Raw genomic sequence first — 20108 nt, 5'->3', positions numbered from 1 at the left:
CTCACTCATGGCCTCCTCATCCCCAGACCTGCACTCATGTATGCTCCTGGTATGCACTGGTTCATTCCAGTGTGCCACCTGGTCCAATATATTGCTGGTAGCCTTCACTGTTTGCAGCTACCTAAATAACAAGAATGATTTTAAAAAAATTGTTCTTCCAGATTTAACAAGGACAATTCTATTATTTATTTTTATAAGCAGGCTTCAGCAAGGGGAAACCATTAGCAATTTTCAGCATAATATAAAAATCAAACAAGCACTGAAACACTCCAGTGCTTAATAACCCTGGTAATGTATGTTTAATCTTTAGCAACAATGCAATTCTGCTTTTTATTTACAATTTCCTTCAATTTATCAGTTTCTCAACAATATCATCAATGGCTATTTCACCATACACTTGCAATAGCATAAAAAAAAATACACTATAGTATTTTGAAATCTTCATCTTTCAGGAGAAGCTGTAATACAGCATTTTCATGTAAAACCACAGAGACAACCTGGACAGATTACTAATACCACTAGTGCAATGCTGAGTTTAGCAAACTTATGATTTTAGCATTTAAAAGCTTTTTTTCATTTTCAGAACAATGTGAACTGGAAAAGGAATAGCCTTTTGTGCTTACACCATTATTTTAAAATGGAATAAGATAATAATTATCACAATAATATCATAAGAAAACAGTCTTCCAGAATGTCTCAAATTTTTGATATCAAACCCCTAAAAGTAATTTCTTGAAAACCTGATCTGTGTCCACTCTTGGGCATAATTTTAGCACAGCTGCTGTTCCATGCTTCCTCACTGCCTGCTCTGTAGAAATCAGAAATATAGTCCTGACCTGTCCTTTTGTACACTTCATTTGAATAAATTTTCAGGCAGGCAAGTCAGGCAGTCATGGAACACTTCTAACAATGAAATGACAACACCTGTACTGTAAAAAAAAAAGAAGCAGAAATGTTGGAGAGTTTAAAATTTGAGTAGATGTGGTGGGTTGACCCTGGTTGGACACCAGGTCCTCACAAAAGCGGCTCTATCACTCCCCTCTGCAGCTGGAAACGGGAGAGGAAATATAATGAAAGGCTCATGGGTAAGGAGAGGCGGAGATCACTCACCAATTAATGTCATGGGTCATGGGCAAAACAGACCCTACTTGGGGAATTTATTTTATTACCAATCAAATCAGAGTAAGATAATAAGAAATAAAACCAAATCTTAAAAACCACTTTCCTTCCACCCCTCCCTTCTTCCCAGGCTTTACTCCTGATTTTCTCTACCTGTTCCCCTCCTCGAGCAGTGCAGGGGGATGGGGAATGGGGGTTGCAGTCAGTTCATCACATCTTGTCTCTGCCACTCCTTCCTCCTCAGGGGGAGGACTCCTCACACTCTTCCCCTGCTCCAGCGTGGGGTCCCTCCCCCAGGAGACAGTCCTCCATGAAATTTTTCAACAGGAGTCCTTCCCATGGGCTGCGGTTTTTCACAAACTGCTCCAGCATGGTTCCCTCCCAGGGGGTGCGTCCTTCAGGCACAGACTGCCCCAGCGAGGGTCCCCCACGGGGTCACAAGTCCTGCCAGCAAACCTGCTCCAGTGTGGGCTCCTCTCTCCACGGGGCCACAGGTCCTGCCAGGAGCCTGCTCCAGCGTGGGCTTCCCACGGGGTCACAGCCTCCTTGGGGCATCCACCTGCCCTGGCGTGGGGTCCTCCATGGGCTGCAGGTGGAGATCTGCCCCACCATGGGCCTCCACGGGCTGCAGGGCACAGCTGCCTCACCACGGGCTGCACCGCGGGCTGCAGGGGAATCTCTGCTCCAGAGCCTGGAGCAACAACTCCCCCTCCTTCCTCACTGACCTGCGTGTCTGCACGGTTGTTGCTCTTACACATTCTCAGTCTCTGCTGCTGTTGTTCCCCCAGTAGTTTCTTTCCCCCTCCTTCACTGACCTTGGTGCCTGCACAGTTGTTTCCCTCACATAGTCTCACTCCTCTCTCCTAGCCACAATTGTGCAGTTTTGTTTTAGGTTTTTTCCCCCTTCTTCCGTTGTGGATGGGCTGGGCCTTGGCCGACATTGAGTCCATCTTGGAGCTGGCTCGCCTTGGCTCTGTCAGACATGGGGGAAGCTTCTAGCAGCTTCTCACAGAAGCCACCTTGGTAGCCCCCCACTAACAAAACCTGGCCACACAAACCCAATACAGTAGGGAATATTTCTATTCTCCTACAAGGAAAGGCAGATATCTCAGGTACTGCTTAAAATGTGGAGTCAAAGGACAAAACCATTGGCACTGCTACATCTTACCTCAAAGCATTACTTTACAGAGTCTACTACGACATACACATGTCATAATTTCCAAACCTGAGCACTGTGTCCATTCTAGCTGGTTTATTTCTTGCTAAATATTAGATTTAAAACCATCACCAAACAGGTCCGAACAAATCTGTGTATGAATACAGCAGGAAAGACCATAATATTTCTATAGCAGACTGAGTTTTAAATAATTTGCACTGCATATGTCATAAATCCTTGGGAAGAGCTACAGATCAGTAAGGAAAGCTTAGATGAGATTGTCAGGAAGCAAGTGTGCTCTGGGCAGCTGTTTATTGCGTGGGTTCATATATATATATAAATGGTTGTGTGTATTGAGATAGTAAAGAAAAAAAAGCAAGACGAAATACTTCCAGTGTGATGCTGTTCCTATATATTTTATGTCTGGCCTGTAGAGTACATTCACTTCAGACTGTGTTTGAGAAAAGAAAAGCTTTTCCTCATCTATTATGCAGGGCTCAGCACACTGCAGCCTCTCAGGTAAACATCATCTCTTTTCAAACCAACACATTTACAGCAGGCACATCATAATTCAACTTAAACCAAATATTGTTAAAAAAAGAGTAGTTTCCAGAACCAAATATATTCACCATATGCTAGATCAAAACTGAGGTGTTGCTACCATCTTTTGTCAGCAACTGGTATGAGTTGGTTGGAAGGTACTGTCACTGGCACACCCCGAAAGCAGAACCACTTCCCTGCAGTTTCTGCTGCATGGCCACTTAGTCACTCTGCAAATGGCCCCTGCTGGCATGGGAGGCTGCGGCAGCTGTACGCAGGCAGCAGTCAATTATTCAGCAGATAGTCTCTTCCTCCACATTAAAGTTGAGCTACTTCATATTAGTAGTCACTCTGACCAGCCAGGCCTTTGCAAAATCAAACCACACACAGAAAAAGATACTTCTCTTTCCTTTTGGAGATAATGAGGACGAAGATTTAGATCATTATTACTGTCGAGGACACAAAGTCTTTGCTTTCCTCCCTCACAATAGCTACCTTGTAAAGAAGAAGCTCTTGCAGCCCGGCCTCAGAAAACAATACTCCATGGTCACAATAGCCCATAGTCAGCTCAAAGTCACTAAAAGCACTTGAAAGGGCTATTTTTCAGATCCCCAAAGAGCTTTGAAATGTCTGTTTCCAGCCGGGCTTAGACTGCCAAGCCCAAAAAGCATGGTGAAAGACTGGCAGTCAAGAGGTCCCTCTGCAGAAGGTCCCCATGGTAAGTTCCCCATTGCAAAAGCACTTCAAAGGTGTGAAGTCCCCAGAAAAAATAAACTCCAGCTGACAGCAGGTACCGTGTTCCCATAACCTTTCCTATCAAGAACATCCCTGACAGACCTGGTATCAAGTGCCCAGCTGACATTTAGGGATGTTTGTGAAATGGGCAGAGAGATATTCTTAGCAGGGAGCTGGTGCCAAGCCTTCTCCTTTCTCCCCAGGACAGTTCCTTGAAAGAAGACTCCCATGCCAACCTTCTGTCTTGGAGAAATCTACTGTACAATGAGACAACAAAGTTCCTCAGCTAGATTCGATGTTGGACTGAGGGCTGTTAGAGCAGGTTTTCAGGTGTGTGAGGAAGGGACCATGTTTCCTGAGCAAGCCAAAGGGTAAGCATGGCTGCCACTCTGCCAACCCTACAAGCCACTTGTATAACTTTTGGTTGTTGTCATGGGGTGACATGGGGATAGGCAGGCTGCTATTCCAAATGTCAAGTTTAATAGTGCATCAAGAGATGGCACTCTTCTGTTGGTGGTGGAAAAACATAATTGGTACCATATGTGCCTGTGCTGCCATGCTTTTGCAGAGATGTGCTATCTATGTGGGCAAAAGCATGCATCATGGAGGTGGCATGGAATATGTGCTGGCAGTCTCAAATCACTGCAGGCCACGTGAGGAGGTGATCTGAACGGTAGTGTAAGAGTCCTGTGCCTTGAGGAACATGGCCCCCAGACATCAGCTGGGTCTTCCTCTGGAGCCCTGAAGCATTATGGATGCTGCCAGACGCATGTTAAGGGAAGTCAATGAAGGAATCTGAAACTGTGCAGAGCAGACCCAAGACCTGTACAAAGCAGAAAACAGAACTTCTAATTAGGTGCTCAGAACTATGTACTTTTTTACCATGACAGCTCCTGGACAGCTTTTCTTCCCTAGTTGCCTAAAAAGAAACAAGAATAAAAAAGCTTCTTCAGAAGGTAAGTCACCCTGTCAGACTGTATTTGTAAAAACAAGCACATTGCATCTCGTAAACCTCTTCTCCACAACAGTAAATAGCAGATTAGAAAATGATTGAATGTTGTTGATTTTCTAGATGCAGACATGCTCAAATAGCTTTACAGAGATATAGCACTGCACCCTTCATTTAGCTTGAATTAAACAATATGTGCTACAGCTAGTCTGTATTTTAGTGTTAGACTCTTGTTTGCAGTCACCTGCTGTGAAGGTCAACAAATCCGATCACAGAAGGCTCAATGTTAATATCTTACGTCTTTGAGGTTTTTTTCAGGTGTATATGTCAGAGCTGTATATCTCTAATCTCTACGCATACGTCTCTATCGTTACTAAAACAAGATGTCACAGTAGATGGTGGCAGGTAGTCAGCCTTGCACTCAGCTGCTTCTACTCTTCCACATCTCTGAGAAGATGACTAGGATTTCATAGTTTTGCTCAGACAAGTAATCTTGCCTTATTCTCATCTTGCATCCAAGGTCTAGAACAATAGCTGTTGTGAATCAAGGTCTAGGTTTATTTCCCTAGGGACAAAAGTTATGATAGCATTTCTAATAATTCCTACCTGAGTACTGCTTCAGGATCTTCCCTTTCTCTTTCCCAGAAAAGATGATTTTTTTTTTTTCCTGTATCATTGTTCCACATTCTGAAGAACTCATTTTTTTAGCTCTGCCTTGTGGACTGGTTTGACTTCTGACACCCCTGTACCTCTAATGCTGTGTTTTAAAGTACTGTCTTTAATGATCACATGCTTAATATTGAAACCTAATGCTGCTGTTATAAACAATTGTTAAATGGCTTATAGAGCAGTCTTTGTGCTCATCTATTTCTCTGTTTATTTCTGGACAAGAATGTACTTGCCTAAGACAGCTCTCTTCATGTTACTTCTTGAATTTGTGCCACAGAACAAAGAATGATAAAAGTGTTATAGAAAAAAAAAGCAATAGCCTTTTATCTCCTGCTCAAAAATTTCAGTGTTGCAGTATTTCTAAACCTTTGAGCGGAGCACAAATGTTTCTCTGAGCAACAGATGACTGCAGAAATGAGAAAATCATTATTACATAGCTAAAATAAGAGATCATAGATGGTGCCAAGGGACTGATCTTGGATATGGTAGAAGGTTTCTCCCTAATCACAACAAAAAACAACTTCAGAACATAAGTGGAGGTCAGCAGAAGAAACAAAGTTTGATGTCAAAGGTAATATATATACCCTGTTTTTGAAGAGAAATCTAGGTGACAGATTAATTTATTTGGCTTGAAGGCACAGACTGAAACAGTAAACCACAATGACATTTGTGTATTGATTACAGATATTCATATATCAAACATGAAAATTACTACTGAATATGCTAAATAAAATGGTTATTTAGCATATTGAAACATCTGAGGGAATTCAGACTTAAAGCTGTTTCTCTGATCCATGGTAGTGGAAAACCGTGAGCAGGTGTATGCACATATACAGAAAAAACTTGTATGTATCCATGCCCAGGTAAAAGTTCACTGTAAGGAGTACAGACATTCTCCTGGCTCCATTTTAGGGACTGCAGTAGATTAAAAAGACAGGGACTTGGTCTCATAGATCCAGAGGTTTCCATTGCCTCTCCTAAGGTTGGTTGACCCACCTTGCCTCCAGCTGTGGGTAACAGAGTCCACCAGCTGCACCTCTGAGAGCTAGCACCAGCCTAGGGACCACATTGCTTGTCAGCAGTTGGGATTTAAGTCACCAAGGAGCAACAAAACTGTATGCCTTACCTTTTTAGGCTTGTTTCCACTAAACCTTTATTATTAAAGAAATGAAAAATTCAGTTGGTATTAGTCAGTTGAGTAAACCAGGAAAACTTCTTTGCTCTACTGTTGGCAACAAAATACTGAATAGTCTGTGATCTGTCACTTCAGCCATCTGATTTGAGGACATACAGCTGGAAACTAAAATAATTTGCTTCTGCAAGTTTTCAGAATATTCAGGGGAACTCCTGAGCTGAGGAAACTGCTGGACTCTTGTAGCAGTCAGTACCACAGCAAACAGGGAAGCAGGTTCCAGCACTGGAGGAGGTGAGTGATTATCCTTTAAACATGAGCCCTGACTGAGCACTTTTGAAGGAGCTAGAGTAGTTACAGAATGAAAGACTGGCAATCTTAGGAATGCAAACTGGAAAAGGGCTCACTTCCAGTGAGAAGAAAGTGTGAACACCAGGGATCATACATCACTAATTAAGGTTCTTCATGTATTTGAGTGACATGCAGCACAAAGATGGAAGATATCCAAACTTCACAGTAATTGCTGTACGTGACACTAGCTCCTCCAGCAAAGTGTAAATAGTGAGACAGAGCAGACTTATTTCCAGTATTCTTCTCGGAAATTGTGTCACTTCAGTTTCTGAAAGGAAAATGACATGCTCTTGCCAGAAAAGAAAGGAAAAATAATGAAGATCAGAGACCATGCTGCAAAGGGCAGGGGCCTAGGGGGGGATCAGGCAGAAGAAGACATAGTGAAACAGTCAGTTGCTTTACTGAGAAGTGCTATATTGGTACACCATCAATTGAAAATGATCAAACAAAACGCAAAAATACAGGCAGAAGCTCATCTGGTGGAGACAGAATGGTAAAATTAAATAGATCTGCTGGCTGTTTATGTATCAGTGCAATTTTCTGTTAGGAATGAGGGGATAAAAGAAGGTATTCCTTCTGTTTATGCTGAGGCTCCCCTGTGCACATGCAACAGGACCTTTGAAAATTCTCTGCACCCCAATTTAATCTCAAAAGCATGGGAAAATTATTTCCAACAGGATGTCCCCTGTCAGCAGTTGGACCATCTCAGCATTTTTTAATTTTAAAATTCCTTTCTTTTGCTAAATGTGTATATTATAATTCTTGTGATGCACAAATTAATTGGTTTTAATTAATTTGTTGTGTTCCACATTAAACTTTTTCAATAATTTTTTTTCTGAGTTCTTTGAAGTATTTGATTCATCTGGAGCAGATTTCTTGAACTCTTCTAAATTCCCAATTTATACCTAGAGGTCATCATAACTAGAATGTTCCTATGGGATCTCAGGTCCTCTTCCAGGCTTCCCAAAGGGCTAGTGATTAGCTATTGCAGTGATCATCAATCACATCTTCTAAACACTATTTGGTGCTTGGACTATGAGAGACCCTATGAATTATTAACTAACCACACTGCCAGTTAAAGCTGAGAATACTCATGTGCCGCATTACAGTATGAATTATTATTGAGGTGATGAGCTGTGTAGGTATTGCTTTTTCTCCTATCCTAGGTGTTTTGCCTTGTGAATTGTACATTCTCAGGATCAGAAACTGTTTCTTCTTTGGTATTTCAGACTAACATAAATAAAAACAGGAAGTGTGAAACCTTTCACTTAAAGTAAGTATAGTTTTCTGGACCTTTAAAAATACCTAATAATGATGATAAGATGACAAATACAATAGAATCTTGGAAATATGTTTGGTTATGCAGAAAAAAATAAATCTGATTGATCACTGCTTCAGAAAGCTACAAGGACCATGAACTGATATCCCTCCTCTGAGAACCTGGTAGAGCCAGTCAATTTATCCAGAGATTTTCTCACTTAAACTGCTTCAAGAAATCCAAACATAAGCCATTAGGGCAATGCTGTGTTTGTAATTTAAAACTAATATACTTAGAAAGTCTAGCAGACTTGGAGAACAAGGTGTACCTTAAGCAAGCAGTCTAGAAAAGCCCTTTGGGCATTTTTCTAGTTCGAGACTAAAGGATAACTTCAAATGCACTTAATTGATATAATTTTTCACCAAAGCTTTCCTCTCCTTCATCTCAGTTTCCCAGGCAAAACCTTTCCTTCATTCTAAGCCTTAAAACGTGTGATCAAAATTCATATTCATGTGTTGGGAAAGGGAGCAGACCTTACTCTTTCACCAACTTTGCTCTTTTTCTCTGTCACCTGAAAAGACTTAAGTACATGTTTAATTTTTTTTTGTGTGAATCATTATGTTCATTCACACTATTTATATGCATAATAAACAAGTGAATAAACACTTGGTGGACTGGAGTAAGGTTTCACTAAAGCAAGAGTTATAGCTCTAATAGCTATTGTTATGCATTTTCCAGAATCTTGGAGTTGCTTCCTAGCTCATTCCCATAATGGCAAACTCCCCACTGAAGACAAACTTGCTTAACCTGTGAGACACTTAGCTGGAAGGTATAACAGGTTAAATCATAAGGTCAAACTTGACTTTTGAAAATTTTTGAAATGGAACCGCTTAGTATTCAGCACTTTAGAAGTCCCTTGGATAAACTGCCTGGTGTCTGTAGACTTTTGATCTTAGTGGAGCAGTTTTTCAAGAACCTTGAACCATGAATTAGGCTTGTAAGAGATTTTTAACTGTCTCAGCCAACCTCTTCTAATGGAAAATGTGAGCTCTAATCATGCACACAAAACATGTTTGGTGTTTGCAGACAGTTTAAGCCGCCCTGTGTGAAAGGCTTCCTTTATTTATATACCAGATAAAACACTGTTCCTGTTGAAATCAATATCAAATTTCCATTGACTTGAGCCATTTCACCATGTTGAATACAGATGTCAAAAATAGATGTAGTTTCTGTAATATGCCACAGAATCACATTAGATACATACTTTATATAATCCTTTCTCTCTCACATTTCTGACAAGTTCCAAACATCCTTTATGTTCCTTGAGATGACCTTCTGAACATGGTCAAAAGTTCCATGGTCTGCATAGTTTGGTATCTGTTGATATTTTTAAAAGTTCACCTCTCTATTTTACCTGAAAAACTCGATCTCTTAAGTATTCTCAGAGCGCATCCACCTGATTGATTAAACTTGACACAAAACCAAGCTGATAGTAATATCTCGCTGTGATTAGAATTGTTCAGGGTGTGCGAGACGTATGTTTAATTCCTTTTTTAGCCTTTGCTAACTAGGATCTAATGAAATGGAGTATTCCAGAACAAAATGGAACTGTCATCTCTCCTTCCAAAGGTATTTCACTTTGCATGGAATTGTTAAACACTCACAAGCACAAGAGAGAACACTCTTATCATTAGTCTAGATAGCCAAGCTACTGGGGAGAAAGGAGGCCAGTTACAAATCTAATTAAAAAAAAAAAAAAAAGACACAAAAAAGCAGTGACATATGTGCAGACATAGCATTAGAACTCAAGTTTCCCCATACATAGGCAAATATATCAATTACAGAGTTTCTGTGTGTTTGTGTGAGAGGTATTTTTTGTGTGTAACCTTACTTTCTCTCAGTATTTATCTATCCTGTACAAGGTGGAAGAGCATCAATAGGGTGGATCGAAAACTCTGTCTTCATCCTCAGATGCTCCTACATGCTCTTGTAAGGTCTGTGCCCTGAGAAGTTAAAGTTCATTAATTAAAGGAAACAACTGAACTGAGACCTCGTACTTCCTTTCTCAGCATTCTTAGTGATCAAGCAAATGGACGATGAGACAGGTGATAACACCAGCAGCTCCTCCTCTCCATCTGCTCCTCAAAGAACAGGATCCTTCCCTCTCGTTTTGCATTCAGTCATCTAATTCCTGAAGGAAGTTTCAGCCCTGTGAATCTCTGGCAGTGTCTCCCAGCAGCTTGGAATATCTAAAGTCCTAAAAAGGCAAGATTAAAACCACAGCATTTCCATGTGGCTGTCACTAACTGGATCTTTGCTTAGGCTAGCAGCCTTCTTCAGAGTTAGAAGAGCTTCTTGTAAGGGAAGTCGAGGTGACAGCTTATACATCAGGCATGGCAGCACCTAGCTGTAGTCACAAATTGTCTTTTGAGAAAATAGTTCTGAAGCTTTAAGTATTATTTTTCAATTCTTGACAACACATCAGGACCCTTCTGTGCAGTGTATTTCCTGTATGATTCTCTTGCTAGCCTCGTACTCAACGTTATTTTACATCAATTCTGCCTGGTTCTCTGTGAAAGCTGATTTTGTTACTGTATACCAAGTAGTGCAGCTTTTAACATTAGACATTATCACTTAAGCTTTTGATCATGTCTTTGGTCTCTTTTCTGCTTAGGAATATTCACATTTTATGCTGCTATAGTAAATAAACACTAGCTTCCAAAAAGTATTAGTCGAGCAGTAAGTGTGTTTACTTTACAATTACGGTATCCAAAGATCCTCCAAAAGAAATGTGAAATGCCCATAAATAGACCAAAATTAATCTCAAAAAATGTTCATTTTTTGATTGGAAGGGCCTCACAATCTACTGAACATGATTAGTCTAAATTTTATTGGCTTTCAGTATATTCAGTGGGGTATTCCTCACCACTTTACTTTGTGTAAAGTACTCTGTATGTTACACCGTGCTCCATTCACCATTGTAAGACCTCAAAACAAGTGGAACAGTGGGGCAGTGCAATAACTCATGCTAAAATCACATGGGTGGCATTCAGCTGAGTGAATGCAGACTCTTACAATATAGACATTTACAGCTGAACGAGACACCCGCTGGTCCTGTTACAGTCAATGGAGAGAAACAGGCACTTCTAGGATGCAACTCAGCTTATCCTAAAGTAGGCATCTAAAATAGGTTAGATGAATCATACACTAAAAGTGCCTATTCCTGGTTCCCTTTATAGTCAGTGGAGAGAGTGACTAGCTCAGATGCAGACATTCGCATAGCAGACATCTAAAGTTAGGTGAGATGAACAACCCAAGATGTCTTTCCATATCCCTTAAAAACATCTAGTCTAGAAACAAAATGTCAAAGAATTCTTTTCAGCTAACTCTAGCCTCTTCCAATGTATCAGCTCTCTGGATATTTTAATTGGTAACTTATTTCTAAAAAACACTTTGCAAATGGCCAAATCACGACTGATACCCATCAAAGACAAGTTTTTGGTAGCTCTCCCTGTGTCACAATACTGTGATCATGTGTATGTGTATCAACTAAATGAACGTGTCGTGTACCTCATCAATGCTTCCCTAAACAAAAGCTGCAAAAAAAGCCTAACAGATTAATGTAGAAGGCGGCAGTAGATAGCTAAGTGAATCAAGGTTGATATTAAAGCAACATGAAGACTAAACCACTATGTTTGGAACTGCCCATCCATGGATATGATTGCAGCAGGCAAAGCGAGGAGAAATGCTACAAAAAGTGGTATGATGACTACAGAAAAGATGCCAGGCAGCAGAGAAGAACTCTGAAAGCTTAATGTTCCTTCAGCCACACAATCTCTGCTCAGCATAACGGCTGTTGTTGTTTATGCCAACAAGCCCACCTGTTTCTTTTTGCTGGGTACCACCAAACTACTGCCAGAATGGATGGCACTCATCCACAATAGTGGATGCCATCACCAGCAGAAGTAGCTCCTAGCTCTGTAATGGACTGTATAAACCTTTGAATTTACTTGTTTACTGATAATTATATGTATGCCACCATTTGGAAAGTTCTGCTTTGTGCTACTGAATGTGTGTATTTGTTTATCTCGGTAATACAGAAAATACAGAGTTTAAATTCTTAGGGGAATCATGAGGGTATAATCATACCAGCTGCAACATTTCAGCCTAATCATACATCAATATAGAGTTGTTTATTACATCCTCCCTGCAACAGTGAAATCTCCTCATTTATTTGGTTTCTGTGGTCTAACTTGCTCCGAGTGGTTTGCCACAGCCCACTGGTTTATGCTTATAAAATTCAGTACATTCGACATCCGAACACTAACCAGATCTTTGCTCCTACATTGTAAGTTAAACTTTCAACTCAAGTCTTTCTGGTGAAGTGTCCTTCAGTTCTTCAGTCCCCCTCCTGAAGGTTTGGCCACCATGTTCCCCTGGGAAACTGTCAAGGAGGCAAAAAGACAGCTGTCTGAGAAATTATCCTTCTCTCAGCATTTTACACCCATATCTTCCTAAAGCCATGCTCTCCTTAAGGAACACAGTACCTTGGAAGAAAAGTCAGGCAATATCCTAACGTTTCAGGCCCCCTGTTTAGACACTGCTGAATGTTTACTTAGGTTGTAGTGGTTTTGTATTTAAGATTAAATAAATTAGTTGGGAACCTGGGAGTTGTATAGCAAAAAAAAAAAAGAAAAAAAAAAAAAGAAAAAGCAAGCAAGCAAACAAGAGTAAAGTATATTTAGGGGTACACAGTAAATTCAAGCCCTTACTTCCCTTTCTTTATGAGATGGATTTTCTTCAAAACCATCTAATCTTCTTTGCACATTCAGGTCTCAAACAGAAATATAGTGGCCTCAGACTGATAGAAGCTCGAGTATCTCCAAAGTCTGAAGCAGTAGTGTCTGACTTATTGTTTAACCCTTGGATATTTATATGCATGTGCTATATCATTTATAGAATCTGTTCTTCATCTAGAGTGTTCTTTTTCAGTAGGTCCGCTGTTCAGATTTAACTTGCCAGAGTCATAATGGGTTTCTGCAGAGCTGCAGGGTAAGGGCTTTTTTGCTCATCTTGGGCATTGCGTTTTGCACTATTAAGTTATCACTGCAGAGTTCACCTTGAGAGCTGTTTCCTGAAATGTGTAATAAAGAGTTAACCACTATAAAAGTTGCCACCTTGCAATGCACAAGAGGCTATTCCTGAAACGGCTGAGCCAAAAGCAAGTTCAGCAGTGGCAGATAATCGCATTTACTTCATCTTAAACATAGACTTGGATTAATTTTGAGCAATATTGAGCATAGCCCAAGTTTCGAGATGACATTAAAATGCTTTCTGACCTTGTGCATTCAAGAAACTGCAGGACGTGAAAGGGAAGGTGAGCACCGTGTGTTCAACAGAAAGCCTTGTTTGAAATAACCCTCACGCGAGCCTCCTCTCCAAAGAGTCTCTCCAGAGCTTCTCTTTAAAAGATCACATCTAAGCATCTGACTTCCTCAACTTGTGAAATGGAAATTTAACCTAATTCAACGTTGCTCTGACTGAAGAACGCAATGGTACGAGCTGTGGGCAGGCCACTGGCTCCTCTATTTGCGGCAGTCCCCAGGACAACCGGCATGCCTCGGAGGATTGACTCCGCCGCCCCCCAGAAGGAGCCGGCAGTGCAAGCCTCTGTCTTTCCGAAGTCAGTTTAATTTACTGTATTGTTGCACCCACAACAGCCGAAAGTACTGGCTCCAACACCCGTGTTTAACTACACACATGTGAGCTGCGCTGCCGAGTTCAATAGGACTATTCTCGAGTGTAAAATAATATCCTTGTCTCCAGTTTAGGAACTAGCTGAAACCATCTATTTAGAGGGGCACTGCCGGGCTAAAATAATGCGGCTATTTAAAACGCCGCCTTTGCCCGGGCCCGCACCGCTGACGGGGGGGTGGGTGGGTGTGGGGGTGCCCCGGCGGGGGTTTGGCTTTCCCCGGCCGCGGGGGGGCAGGGGAGCGGCCCGCCGTTGCCCGGCACGGGCACTGAGGTGGCCCCGCGGGCCGGGGCCGGCCCCGTTAGCTTCCAGCCGCCCCAGAAGTTAGCGCGGCGGGGGGAAGGGGCTGAGGAGGCCGAGACCTGGCACCGCCCGCAAGTCCGCCCGCAGAACGCGACAATGATTTTACCCCGGGGGGGCGGAGGGAGGGAGAAGGGGGGGGAGGCGGCGGGGGCTCGCTCTCTTCCCGGGGCGATGCCCAAGATGGAGCCCGCCGCCCCGCGCCACCTCAGGTGCGAGGGACCGGCGCCGCCGCCGCCGCCAGCGCTGCCCCGCCCCAGCCCCCCCCCCTCCGCGCGCCTCGCCGCGCGCGCCCCGGCGCAGCTCGCGCAGACGCGCGCCTTCCCCGCCCCCCGCGGGAGCGCGCCCCGCGGTACGGCGGGGGCGGGGGTGCCGGGGAGGTGATAGGCGCGGGAGCGCGCCTGCCTCGGCTCTGCTGGCTGCGCTCTGCCGAGCGGGCAGGAGGAGGAGGAGGAGGAATAATACGAAGAAGAGCAGTGCGGCCGCGTGTCCCCCTCGACCCTTTCCCCGCGCGGCGGGGCCGCAGCTTCCCGTGAGTACCGGCCCGGCCGTCCCTGTCACCGCGCCGCGCTTCAGGCTGCGGGAGGTGCCGCGCCCGCCGCCGCACCAGCAGCCGGTGGCAGCTCCCTGTGCCGCCGCCGCCGCGCCGGGCGGCCGCCCCGACGGTGAGGAGCCACCCGTCCGCGCCGCCCGGCACCGCCTGGGCCGACTCCGCCGTGGGTGCCGGGGCTCCTCGGAGCGGACGGGCGAGAGCGGGGCGCGGCGCCCACCCCCCCCCCTCTCCGCCTCACCTCGGGGCGCGGCAGCGGCTCTGAGGAGGCACCTGGTGAGCCCGCCCGCTGCGGGGGCTTTGTGGCGGCGGCCGGCGGGGACATCCGCGGGGGGCGGCAGGCTTGGACCCGGCGCGTCGCAGCCGCGGAGCGTCTCCGCCCGGCCCGGTCGGGCCGGGCGGAGACGCTCCGCGACTGCGACGCGCCCACATCCCTCGGCGGGTTGGTCGCCATTTCGTGCGCTGGCCGGCGGGGGCGAGGGCCCGGTGGGGGCGGTGGCGGCGGGGGAAGGAGCTGTCTGTGCTGAAGTGCCGGGATCCGCGTTTCGGCTTTTACGCGTTTATTCGTTAGGTTTAGTTATTATTTATTTGCTCCCCTTCCACGCTTTGCTTCTTGCGGCGAGTAGCAACGCCGGTTTTATTTAGGTGTAAAATAGCTCGAACGTGTGTGGCTGGGTCCCGAGCTGTTCCCGTTTGCTCTTGTTTTGCTTCCTCTCTCTTGATGGCGATTAATGCAGAATATTGCAACGAAGTCTGAGCAGCAAATACGCTTGCTCTTTGGTTAAAAAGTAACCATTAACTAAACCTTCAGCTGCCGCTGAACTCTTCAGCATAGATGTGTTAGTTTTGAAGTCTGAAATGTGTTTAAACCAAGGCTTCCGAGTCTTAAGTGTAAACAGTACCGGATTAATAATGCCAAGCTGTTTAAATATTTAAGATCGTAGTGTGCTTCAGCCCAGTCAATGAGGCTGTTCCATATTGGCAAGTGTGAAAGCAATACTATTTCTTAGCTGTCTGTATAGTTAGATAAAACAATGGAAAATGTGATATGTCACTCTACAGTCGAACCTATAGATCATGAGAAGACGTTCTTTTATCCATAAAGGTTCAGCCTTTCACTGTTTATTCCGAACGCCCTCATACTGACTCAAGAAGCCAGTATTAACCACCTGGGTTTCTTTTTTTTTAATGTTCCATGTCTTTGCATATTTCTTTCTCTGGTTTTGAGTATTAAAATACATTTTGATTCTCAAGTATATTATGGAAAAGGTAGATGAAACCTGAAAACTTCATTGCATCTAACAGGTGCACCATTAATAATTTCAACTTCTTCCATAATATAACATAATTGGTGTGGTAATTTATGGATAGTAATTATATGGGGCTGGGCATAGAATAGGTCACTGTACAACATCAGAAGGCATCTGGACCTAATTTTGAGTTTGAGAGCAGCATATGTACCGAGAGATGCATCTTTTGCTGGTATTCACTGGCAAAGGATATCAGCTGGAAAGAGAAGGATACTATAGTGTTATGTACTAGCTCAAAGGACCTAAAAGTCTGAAAACTCAGTTACGGATGCAGCATATTTTTAACATTTGTCTAATCTGTTTGATACTACCATTTGTATGAATACACCTTAGGCATTTGTTTAGTTGATGGTCGTCCTTAGTTTTGAATAGAAATTGCAAAGCAAGTGACCAGAGTTGCTAAAGAGCTTGTTACTGAAGTCTGTGAAAGTTACTTAATTGAATTTTGAAGTGCTGTAAAATTCTCTTGGGTGTCTAAAATTAGCTCTCAGACTATATCAATACAGAATTGGGAAGGTGTTGTATTCTGCAAATATTGAATGTAAGGAAGCAAAACCAGAGAGCTGCTTGATCTTGACAGAGCTCAGAATCCATTGCATGAATTCACATTCTGGGTTGTGCAAAGGCAATGTAGCAAAAGGAAAACCGTACAGCTGTGTGACATTGGATGAGGGGGTAGTGTGTGCCAGCTGGTGCTAAGGATGGAGTTAAAACCCTCTTCACAACTCACAGAATAAATCCATAATTAATCATACTCATATTGGTATCTTAGTTCTGTAGTTAGTCTTACTGGCTATGGTAAAAATGCTCAAAATTAATAATGTTCAAGGTGAGTGAGGTCACCAGAATCTGAGCATTAGTTATCGTTCCTTATCTTCTTGCAGAAAGTATAACATTTATCACATGTATCACAGCTTGTTTGATAAGAAGGGTTGTAATAAGATTTGTCATTTTAAGATTTATTTTCAGGAAATAAACCAAGAAATCCAGTGGATGCTTATTGATACCTACTGTTAGTGTGTAGTGCTTTGGTATTTCTCTCTGGTGCTCAGAAAGGTGACTGCAGAAGCTTTAGTAACCAAGTTAGAGTTTCTTGGAGTTAATGAGGTGTCTCTCTAATTGACAGATTTTATTGGTTTGAGGATTCCGATTTCAAGTCAGAAAAAAGGTAATGCTAGTCTCCTCGTTCTTCCTGTTGTAGAGAAATGAGTCTCCATGGTATCTGGACATAAAACATACTGAATACACTAAGGGTTTGGGGTTTTGTTAATAGATTATTGCACAGCTCAAATAGCTCAATCAGCCTAAAAATTAAACCTGTTTTGCCTGCGGCTGTGGAATTGCTGTTAGTCTGTTAGTTTTATTCATTTGTCCCAAATCACACTGAATTGAGATTACTTACCTTCCGTTATATTGGAACACTGCAGTAAAACTGTGCTGTTCAGTTTTCACTGGATATGTTCATCTTATGTTTTACGAACAGAGTTGGTAAAATGGGAAGCCATACAGAGAAAGTATATTTCAGTCATGTAAGCTGAGGGAATAATGTAGGAGGTTGTCTGCTGGGCAGTATGCAATGAATTTGATTTTGCCTTCCTGAGTGGGCTGATAGTATTCAAAAAATTCAGTTATACTTTCTCCACAGTGATAATTTGTTGCATTTTAAATTGGTAAGTGTGTGTATTGCCTATTCAGTTCAATATTAAAGATACTGTAACGTAAGCATTTATGACTATTGTCTTGCAAATATAATATTAAGGGAATTTGTAAAGAGTTAATCTCCAATAATAAGATTAACAGGATGCACCATAAGTTTTGTCGTACTGTTTGTTAACCAGGAAAGGATAGTTGCAAGCTAGCTATATTGCTTTCTTCTGAGCCTACTGGAGGCTGGCTGAGCTTTCAGTTATTTACCTCAATAGAAAACTGAAAGGGAAAAAGTGAACAAAGGAGGTCTGTTTTGCCTGTCCCACTTGCTGGGCTGTTGTCTTTGCCCTTTTCAGTGAAGGAGGGGGTAGAGCTGGGTCAAAGTTGAAGAACACTGAAAAGGAATTCAAGTCTTATATTGAAATGTGAATGATAGCTTAGTCTGAGTGCCGAATGCGTTTGTTTGAATTGATGTTTTTCTATCTGTGGAAGCTTTAACTGACAGATGGTGATGGACTGGCATATAGACTGCTAGAAGGTACTGCTAGATATGTGTTTGGACCCCGATTAAGATGCTCAGTAAACAAGTGCATATCTGATGAGGCTTTTAATACTGGAGATACTGATGCTAGACACTGTGCGACACACTAGACATTTGATTGTGTGAATTAAGGGCAGGCCCCTGCAGCTGGCATACATTCAGGCTTACTTGTCTAGCCTAATTGCATTGCAAATACTCCTCTGGATTGCGCTTTAGCTTCTCCCTTCTAGTAAATGTTGAATAAGTACAGAGATGTTCATCTGGATCCTCTATTAACTGTTGTAAGAAGCTTTCAAATTTTTTTGTTTTGCTGTATGAATCAGGATAAATGTATCTTAGTATTCATTTTGTGAATACACTGTTTTCCTACACTGTTTCAGTTTTGAAATGGCTCAATTCATAATGTGATTACAGCTTTCCCCTTGTTAACTTTTTTAGTATGGAAGCATAACAGCTTGAATTATAAAATGTTTCTGTAAGAGCTCACAGTACCCCCATTCTACTTTAAGCAACAAAACTTTATATAAAAAGCAGCATTTCATGCAGAGCATCTCGGATGCATAGAAATAGCCAAGCAAGGAAAAAAGGCCAGTTCAACTTATGAGGACGTGATAACTTTAAAAAACAGCCCCATTAGAAGGGAGCTAGCTTGTCAATTCAATCATACAGAATTAGTATGAATGCAGTCTCTCTAAATTTGGTAAATATTTGTGTAAGATTGCTGAATTTTCCCCAGAGGGAATACAGTTGTCCTAATGCTTTGTCTGTACTGCTAGGTATATATAACCTTTCCATTTCCTCTGGTTTAAAGTATGTTATTGTTACTGCTTGACAGCTTGCTTAAGGAAAACAAAAGTTGATCCGTAACTTCCTTGTTGTATGAGTTAGTCTTTGGCTGCTAATTAGGCTTTTCCAGACAGCCACCCAAAATATTAACATCCCATTTTCCTTTAGACTTACCTTAAGACTCCTCCTAAGAGGAGCTGGTAGTGTTTGTACATGAGTACAGATTTTCTTTGTCTTGCTGAACTGTGCCTCTCACTTCTAACTTCCCGTTTTCTGTGTTGCTGTGTTTGTCCAAGTTGATTCTGAGGGTTCATGTAAAGGAGTTGCCTTTACATTGTCACAGCACTGTAGGGTTCCATGTGTCTGTGTGCATGCAAAGGTATTGTATATAATCAATTAGTGCAAAAACCAGCTATTGTAAAATATTTGGAGTCAGGGAATGGTTCTGAGGGTGGAGAATAATACCATGGAGTTAACTGACCAATGCATAGGCACTGGCCAAGGGAAGTCTTCCTGCTAAATATTGTAGCATGGAAAGGGTAGTAGAAATGAACATTCAAAGAAAGAGGCTGAAGATCATGAAGGGGGGGGGGGGCGGGGGGCGGGGGGCAGGGGATCCGTGGGGAGGGCTACTGTACGAGGAGAAGAATGAAGAACAAAATGTATTATTGACTTTTGCATTAGAAAGTAGAGGTAGAAGTGGGGGAGTTGGCAATAAAATTCACCAGAAATCTTAAAGGAAAAAGGCAACAGTCTTGAGAGCTCTGAGTAGAATAGATCAAGTGGGAATGTACATACAACTCCTGTATAAGAGTGTGTGGGATGAAGCAAGGGATAGCTCCTCGGTGTGAAGTGGGAAGTGCAACCAGTCCAGAGGGAGGGAAGAATTTTGAAGAGCATGTCAAAAGCAGGGAAATGAGTTACTTGAAGGGGAGCAGAAGAGGAAAAACAAGAATTTGTTTTACTGTTGAAGGGTTGGGGGTTTTTTTGGCTAGGAAGTATCAAATCAAGCAGTTTTAAGGAAAACTTTACATAGCTCTGTTATCTTCGTGGCATATTTCCTGTCATGTAAAGGTCTTTTCAAGAGTGTTTAAGAATTGAGTGTTGTTCATCAGTAGACTTGTACACCACAAGTTACCCTTTGTAACAGGATAGATGGTTCTCCTCTTTATTACTTCTCCAGTGTTTAGAAGGACTAAGAAGTGGAGTTTCCTGCCCTGCTGCTGTTCACATCTCTAGGGGAATCAAAATACAGGAGGTGCTTGATGTGCCTTCCCTGTTACAGTTTTCAAGGGATATTGGGAAGAGGT

At 42.7% G+C, this 20108-nt stretch overlaps 1 protein-coding gene across 24 annotated transcripts in view; it reads left to right on the top strand.

Annotated features, from left to right (window-relative positions):
• Window positions 1–14305: 14305 nt before the first annotated feature.
• Window positions 14306–20108, top strand: part of NRCAM (neuronal cell adhesion molecule) — a 164027-nt gene continuing 158224 nt past the window's right edge. For 15 of the 24 annotated variants that reach the window (XM_074903047.1, XM_074903052.1, XM_074903048.1 and 12 more), the window contains exon 1: window positions 14306–14496. The gene's annotated coding sequence lies outside the window, so the exon portion shown is untranslated. Of the gene's footprint in view, window positions 14497–14726; window positions 14791–20108 lie in introns of those variants that run through there. The other 9 variants (XM_074903066.1, XM_074903062.1, XM_074903061.1 and 6 more) reach the window with 4 other exon arrangements.

The sequence above is a fragment of the Athene noctua genome, chromosome 3, assembly GCF_965140245.1.
Source record: "Athene noctua chromosome 3, bAthNoc1.hap1.1, whole genome shotgun sequence".
Taxonomy (NCBI): Eukaryota; Metazoa; Chordata; class Aves; order Strigiformes; family Strigidae; genus Athene; species Athene noctua.
The sequence above is the reverse complement of the archived record's forward strand: the minus strand, read 5'-3'. Positions and strand labels throughout refer to the sequence as shown.